Raw genomic sequence first — 8,968 nt, forward strand, 5'->3', positions numbered from 1 at the left:
GGAGCGGAGCCGTGTGTACGAGGTGTACGGAGCGGAGCCGCGCGTGTACGAGGTGTACGGAGCGGAGCCGCGCGTGTACGAGGTGTACGGAGCGGAGCCGCGCGTGTACGAGGTGTACGGAGCGGAGCCGCGCGTGTACGGAGGTGTACGGAGCGGAGCCGCGCGTGTACGAGGTGTACGGAGCGGAGCCGCGCGTGTACGAGGTGTACGGAGCGGAGCAGCGCGTGTACGAGGTGTACGGAGCGGAGCCGCGCGTGTACGAGGTGTACGGAGCGGAGCCGCGCAGTGTACGAGGTGTACGGAGCGGAGCCGCGCGTGTACGAGGTGTACGGAGCGGAGCCGCGCGTGTACGAGGTGTACGGAGCGGAGCCGCGCGTGTACGAGGTGTACGGAGCGGAGCCGCGCGTGCACGAGGTGTACGGAGCGGAGCCGCGTGTGCACGAGGTGTATGGAGCGGAGCCGCGCGTGTACGAGGTGTACGGAGCAGAGCCGTGCATGTACGAGGTGTACGGAGCAGTCGTGTGCACGGAGCAGAGTCGTGTGTACGAGGTGTACGGAGCGGAGCCGCGCGTGTACGAGGTGTACGGAGCGGAGCAGCGCGTGTACGAGGTGTACGGAGCGGAGCCGCGCGTGTACGAGGTGTACGGAGCGGAGCCGCGCGTGTACGAGGTGTACGGAGCGGAGCCGCGCGTGTACGAGGTGTACGGAGCGGAGCCTCGTGTGCACGAGGTGTATGGAGCGGAGCCGCGCGTGTACGAGGTGTACGGAGCGGAGCCGTGCGTGTACGAGGTGTACGGAGCAGTCGTGTGCACGGAGCAGAGTCGTGTGTACGAGGTGTACGGAGCGGAGCCGCGTGTGTACGAGTTGCACGGAGCAGAGCCGCGTGTGTACGGAGCGGAGCCGCGTGTGTACGAGGCGTACGGAGCAGAGCCGCATGTGTACGAGGTGTACAGAGCGGAGCCGCGTGTTTACGAGGTGTACGGAGCGGAGCCGTGTGTGTACGAGGCGTAAGGAGCGGAGCCACGCGCGTACGGAGCGGAGCCGCGCGCGTACGAAGCATACGGAGCGGAGCGGAGCCGTGCGCGTGCGAGGCGAACGGAGCGGAGCCGCGCGTCTCCGAGGTGTACGGAGCGGAGCCGCGCATGTGCGAGGTGTACAGAGCCGGAGCCGCGTGTGTGCGAGGTGTACGGAGCAGAGCCACGCGCGTACGAGGCATACGGAGCGGAGCTGTGTGTGTACGAGGTGTACGGAGCGGAGCCACGTGTGTACAAGTTGTATAATACCTTATTGCCTATTCTCCGATGCTCATGTCACCTGTAAAGGAGAAAAATTATAAACCACCATAATACTCGCCTGTCGGGCGTAATCCACCATTCACTGATGTGACTGCTCTACACAACAGCCGGCTTCACACTACCTGTCATTTATTTATTTACACACTGAGACTGCGTGTGTCTGTGTAGCCGGCTGTCATGTACGCCCGACAGGTGATTATTATATTTTTTATATGTTCTTGTTTACAGGGGACAAGGCATCATTAGGTGTTATACTTGCCTAACTCTGTTTTTTATTTTTAAATAAATGTGTAAAATGGTGTGGACTTTTATTTCAAATAAAGGAATGTATTCAGGCTGTGTGTTTATTTCCAAACTTTTTCTATTGGGTTACTAATGAAGGCTTCTAATTGAAATGGAAATAGAAGTGCCCTGAGAAAGTTCACCGGAGTTGATCAGCTGATGAACCCCGGTTGATCTCAGTTATGACACCGCCACTGCGGTGTAACCAGCTGTCTTGTAGAGCAGTCACCGATGTGACTGCTGATGTGGATTACGCCAGACATGTGAGTATTATGGCAGTTGTCATTTTTTCTCTTTTACAGGGACAGTGCATCGAAGATTAGGCGTTAAAGGTGAATATTATAATGCTTTTTTTTTTAGAATAATAGTAATAATAATCATTTTTATTTATATAGCACCAACATATTCCGCAGCACTTTACAATTAAGCGGGGACATGTACAGACAATAAATTCAATCCAAGCTAAGACAGTTTAAACAGTTACATCAGGAGTGAGGTCCCTGCTCGCAAGCTTACATTCTACAAGGGAATAGGAGGGACACAATAGGTGGAAAGTGCTTGTTATTTCAGGTCTGGCAATTATAATAAATAGGGATTTTCGTATAAAACTGCATGATCCGGTCATCAGCCTGTATGTTTAAGTGCAATAATCAAGTATCGAGTGCAGTTATCGTGTGCATGGAGGGTGTGGAAACAGATGAATGGTAGGGAGGAGACAGATGAATGGTCTTTTTTTTCTCTTTTCCAGGGGACAAGGACATCGGGGATTAAGTATTAGGTGAGTATAAGGCTGAGTTCACACGATGCGTATTTAATGCGTTTCCGCGGCGTTTTTGCAGTTGCGTAAATGCCGCGGAAACGCATGAAAAACGCATGGTAGAAGGGAAGCAATGTTCCCCAATTGAAATCCGCATGTGCTGTGCCCATGATGCGGATTTTTCCGCAGCGTAAACGCTGCGCTCAAAAATCCGCAGCATGTCAATTAATTTTGCGTAAACGCGGCGTTTTCGCCACCATTGACTTGCATTAGAACGCGCCAATTCCGCAAGACGGCATCTGTACTTGCATTATTGGCGCGTTCTAATGTGCGGATGGTACCCGGGTGTAGAGGAGAGGAGAGTCTCATCCACACCCAGGTACCATTAAAAAAGCTGTAAAAAAAGAATAAAATATATATATATATATACTTACCATCTGTCGGCCCGCGCAGCGCTCCTGCTTGGTTCCCGGCACTTGCAGTGAGTTGAAGGACCTGCGCTGACGTCAGAGTCATGTGACGGGTCACGTGACGCTGACGTCGGCAGGTCTTTCAATTCAAAGTTGCCGGGAGAACGGTTTGAGCAGGACAGCGCGGGCCATCAGAGAGTAAAGTATACATGTATTTTTTATTTTTACCATTCTCTCGGGTCACACTATATAAATCCATGCTGTTTGCATGGATTTATATAGTGTGACCTAGTTGTCAAGCACTTTCCAGGTGATGCTAAAATCACCTGGAAAGCGCTTGTCAATCCACATGCGGAAACGCATGTGAATCCGCATGTATTCCGCAGGAAAAACGCATGCACAATCTGCATGCGTTTTTTCTGCCAGGGAGATGCAGAAATGATGCAGAAATTTTCTGCTTCATTTCTGCATCGTGTGCACATACCCTAACTGTGTTTTTTCTTTCAATATTTATTTAAATTTTTTCTTTCTGTACTTGGAGCACAGGTGCCGGCTGAAGTCTATTCACATCAGCGGCCCCTGCTCTCGCTGTAGCGAGACACCTTGCCTACAACAGGCATAGGCTGATGGGAGTAGTAAACTCTAATCAGCCGACGCCTGTGACCAGCGGTGAGCTTTTTATCGACGGTCACAGCTGTGGGCCTAAGCTATCAGAGCCCGCAGTTCTCTGACCCGTGGTAATGATTTTACCGCCGATCAGAGCCCATGTTTCCCACACAGTCAGGCAGATGACAGCGTGGGAAACCACAGATGTTCGGGCCTCCCCATTTATATGAATGAGGTTCAGGTTCAGATACCGTTCGGGTACCCAAACCACCAAACCAAAGGTTTTTTTAGATGTTCAGCAGGACCCGCCGAACCCGAACATCCACGGTATCGCTCATCACTACTCATCAGTTAAAGGTGCACAAATCTCTCCTGTAATGTGTTCAACCTCAAGAATTTATTTTTCCTTTCAGTTACAGTAAGCAGAGGAACACGTGCGGGCTGGATCTTATGGATATATAAGGCCAGACAGGAGATAGGTAAAGATAAATCATTCCATTACTCTCATCAGTGTAAGCAATCAGCAATCATTCCATTACTCTCATCAGTGTCTCAGGGGCCTCAAATAGGCTATGTGCGCATGATGCGGATTTGAAGCAGAAATTTCCTGAGCGTTTTTGCCTCTCCCTGGCAGAAAAAACGCATGCAGATTTTACATGCGTTTTTGATGCGTTTTTACATGCGTTTTTTGAAGCGTTTTTGTACATCAATGAATGCTTTTTGGAGCTAAATAAAGTTATTTGGTGGGACATTGCTTAAACCCTTGGATTACCATAACAACTGGGGTGAGTATATTGGTTCATTTAAATTATTAACGAATGGGTCTGTTGTATTTCAAATAAAGTTTTATACTGTGTCTGTGTGTTTTTTTAACTCTTTACTTTAATTTAATTAAGTTTGGTCATGAAAAGGTCTGATTGACACCTTGACACGACCAAACTAAAGAGCTAGGTGTCAGCTAGTCCCATTCACCCAATCTTCATTAGCATTTCTATTCATGTAATTTATGAGGTTGCTGTGAGCTGCTAATTTTAGCCTGGGAAGGTGCCATTAGGCAGACGTGGTCCTTGGCCATAATTAACATCTCACAGCTGGTTCGTTAGCCGCTATGTCCCTCCGATCAGCACTCAGCAGTGCTTTGGATACAACATGTTGTTGTTGCGTCCAAAATGCGGTGTTCTAATGCCGCACTTTTGTTGTCGGTGCATGTGAATCCACCGCATATAATGACACTTCAATCGGTTAAAATCTGCAGCGGAGACTGGCGTGTCCAACTACAGAAATTGGCATGCTGCGCTGAGTTTGGGTACGTGGCTACTGTCAGGAGCCGCTGCAGGTTTGGCGCTGCGTGTTTATATAGCATCAAACCCACAGCGTCCAGATGTTACAGTATAGTGGATGGGATCTCTAGAAATCCCATGTCCACTACCAGAATGATAATATTTGTGGACTACGTTGCGGCAGATGGGCTTTGGTGACTAATTTATAAAATGGGTGCAATTGCTTTATTCGGCCACATTTGCAAAAATAAGAGCGAATGACTCTATGTCTAATCAATTTTTCTTGCACAGAGGTAGAAGACAAGGGTTCCCCCTGTCTACCTTATTATTTGCAATAGCAATTGAACCTTTTGCGGCAGTAATTAATAAAACGTCTGAGATAAATGGATTTAAATATGGGACCAAGGAAGAGAAAGTGGCATTGTATACAGATAATTTACTTTTATTCCTAGGGGATGCTCGGGAGTCTATGGAGAGCACAAAGGCAAATATTTCTAGTTGATTTATTCCTTCTAAAGACCATACTAAGCACTAGGGGGCACTCAATAAAGGTGGAAGAATGGCCATTCCAGCAAACAGGAAAGGGTTCTTTAGTCAGTCAGACTGTGGATTGCCCTACCACAAACGGTAGTAATGGCAGACACTATAACAACTTTTAAAAAAGGGCTGGATGATTTCCTCAGTACACATAACATTGTGTGTTATAGATAATTTAGTGACAACAAATGTAGAATTGAAGGAGAAAGGTTGAACCTGATGGACCTAGGTCTATTTTCATCCTATGTAAGTTTGAAACATCCCCATGTTTCTGTATGGCGACCTCCACACCAGGATATTTAGGACCTATGTGAGAAAATTCACCAAAATGAGGATGAAAACCATAATTTAAAAAAAAAAACGGCAAGAGTCCAGTGGACTGATTGATCCGAATGTTAAAGGTGAACTCAGCAGGAAGTAAGAATGAAGACCAGTCCTCCTGCTGAGCCGCAAAAAGACACCTTAAAATGTGTTCTAAAGATTGACTGGCTCTTACTTTCTGACCTTTGGTTTCAGGGTGGTAGGCACAGGAAAATGTCAAGTTAATCCCCAGTTTTTTACAAAAAGCTCTCCAGAATTTGGAGACAAATTTTACTCCCTTAGCAGACAAAATGTTAAGAGGAATTCCATGCAATCTCAATGACAAATAAACAATGTGTCTCAGCATTAGGTAACCCTGACAAAGGAACAAAATGAGCCTGCTTACTAAATTGTCAACAACCACCCAAATAATAGTCTTACTACCAGACAGAGGCAAATCCGTGATGAAATCCATGGACAGATGAGTCCACTAATTTTCTGCAATTGGCAATGGAGCAAATACTCCGGCTGGGAGATTATCACAGGCTTTATCTCGTGCACAAACTTCACAAGAGGATACAAAATCTTTAGTATCGTTATTCATAGGCGGCCGCTAAAAAAGCCTAGTAATTAGTTTCCACAAATCTTTGACCCCAGGATGACCACTCAAGGTGGAATCATGAAACTCCTGCAACAAACGCAATCTTAGGTACACAACTACTAATAATTTGAACCTAGGAGTGGCGGAAGGAGCCAACAATTTACCTTTTTACGGATCTCAGCTTTCAACTCTGAGGATACCAAAGAAACCACAATGGCCTTAGGGAGAATGGAGGTTCTGGAACAGAAACTGAAGTTAAACTCTGTAATAGCGCATCACCCTTCATATTCTTGAACCCCGGCCTGAACGTGATAGAGAAATTAAATCTAGAGAAAAATAAGGACCCTCAGGCCTATCTAGGAGTTAGCCATTTAGGTGGTTCAATACACACTAAATTCTTATGGTAAGTGACTTGATGAACTGCCCCCTCCAGAAAATGTCTACATTCCTTAACCCCATTCTGACATTGTCAGTAATGGTACGTCCCTGTGCCCTATGGACCAGGTACGTACTATTACGACTGTGTGATCGTGTCCACACAGAGGCTGCCGCTGACACCCGCCACGCAGTGTCAGGAGTGTTGACCGCACCGCTCCCCGCACTTTAACCCCCTAAATGCTGCAATCGCTGCAGCATTTAGCAAGTGAGCAGGGGGACAGATGCCCCTCTATTCTTGTATCACAGATCCTGTGCTGTCAGTGCAGGGTCCCGATCATTGCCATGGTGACCCGATGTTGTCATGACTAGCATTGAGCGAATTTGTTCGACATTTCAAATTCGGGTTCGGAGTTCGCGCCAAAAAATCGTCTCCTCCCACGAACATCCTTGATTTGCAACGCTGTCACGCAGAAACATCTGCGTGACAGCATTGCAAATCAGGGATGTTCGTGGGCGGAGCCGATTTTTTTTTGCGCAATCAAGCCAGAACCCCAAACACGAACCCGAATTTGAAATGCCGAACAAATTCGCTCAACACTAGTCATGACGACATTTGGTCACCAGGCCCCAGCAAGTTACTTTGATCATGCGCAGTGCATGTTCAAAATAACTTGTGTCTGTTGTATAGCAGTGATCCTGCACTGCTATTGTTACAATTTATGTTGTTTTACTATCTGCCATCTTGTTTTGGTTTGCTGGCTTCTAGTCTTTTCCTCTGGTGCTGGGTTTCTTGGTCACGTGATCTCTGCACTCTTTATTACCCAGCACCTGGCACCCATTCCCTGCTGGACATCAGTGTTGTAACGCTCGTGCTCTGGCTAAGTAGCCTGGTTTAGTTCTTCTTGCTTTGGACTATTGTTATCCTGGGACTTCTTGTTCCACCAGTCTTGTTTCCTTTAATTTTTGTTTCTGCAACTAACTTTTCTGTTAGGAGGTCTCCTGCTTTTGCTCCCAGTCCTTAGATCTTTTAGGGACCCCTTTCCCTTTCCTACAGGTCTTCGTTTAAGTTCAGTGCAGGAGTTTCGGTGGGGCTATTCATAAGGAATAGGGCACCCACTCCAGTGTAGGGTAAAGCTGAGTCTCAGTGCAGGGAATGCTATTCCCTCCTATTCCTTAGTTCTAAGTTGCAGTACATAACAGCTATACATTATAACTGTGATCAGACTGCAGAAAGTGGAAGTCCCATCCATACTGGGACTAAGTAAAAAAAAAAAGTTATAAAAATATTACAAAATATATAATTATCTATATTAAATATATATATATATATATATATATATATATATCATACACACAGTTTGTTGAAACCAGAAGTTTACATACACTATATAAAAAGACACATATGCATGTTTTTCTCAATATCTGACATGAAATCAGAATAAACCTTTCCCGTTTTAGGTCAATTAGGATTACCATAATTTTTAATATTTGCCAAATGCCAGAATAATGAGAGAGAGAGAGAATGTTTTAAGGCATTTTTATTACTGCAGTCAAAAGTTTACATACAGTACATTTCATTAGTATTTGGTACCATTGCCCTTAAATTGAATGACTTGGGTCAAACATTTGGGATATCCTTCCACAAGCTTCTCACAATAGTTGGTCGGAATTCTGGCCCATTCCTCCTGACAAAACTGATGTAACTGATCCAGGTTTGTAGGTCACCTTGCTCGCACCGGCCTTTTCAGCTTTGCCCATAAATTTTCAATAGGATTGAGATCAGGGCTTTGTGATGGCCACTCCAAAACATTGACTTTGTTATCTTTAAGCCACTTTGTTACCATTTTGGCAATATGCTTCGAGTCATTGTCAATTTGGAAGACCCATTTCTGCCCAAGCTTTAACTCCCTGGCTGATGTCTTGAGATGTTGCTTCAGTATTGCCACATAATCTTCTTTTCTCATGATGCCATTTATTTTGTGAAGTGCACCAGTCCCTCCTGCAGGAAAACAACCGCACAACACGATGCTGCCCCCCCTATTCCGTGAGGGATCTAGTTTCCAAAATGGCATCACTTGTGAGGGGTTTCCACTGTTTAGGCACATCAGGAGTTCCCAAACGAGACATGACGTCCGCTAATTATTCAAGCAAATTTTACATTCAAAAAGTCAAATGGCGCTCCTTCCCTTCTGAACCCTGCCGTACGCCCAAACAGTGGTTTCCTCCACATATGGGGTATCGGCATGCTCAGGAGAAATTGCACAACAATTTTGTGTTCAATTTTTTTCCTGTTACCCTTGCGATGTGGTTTTCACCACCATGAGAGGTGCAGTTTTTAGAATGGTGTCACTTTTGGGTATTTTCTGTCATAAAGGCCCCTCAAAGTCACTTCAAATGTGATGTGGTCCATAAAAAAATAGTTTTGTAAATTTTGTTGGAAAAATTAGAAATCACTAGTTAACTTTTAACCCTTATAACTTCCTAATAAATAAAAATTTTGGTTCCAAATTTGTGCTGATGTA

The sequence above is a fragment of the Phyllobates terribilis genome, unplaced genomic scaffold, assembly GCF_046119375.1.
Source record: "Phyllobates terribilis strain yellow unplaced genomic scaffold, ASM4611937v1 Scaffold_98__1_contigs__length_5973952, whole genome shotgun sequence".
In the NCBI taxonomy this organism is placed as follows: Eukaryota; Metazoa; Chordata; class Amphibia; order Anura; family Dendrobatidae; genus Phyllobates; species Phyllobates terribilis.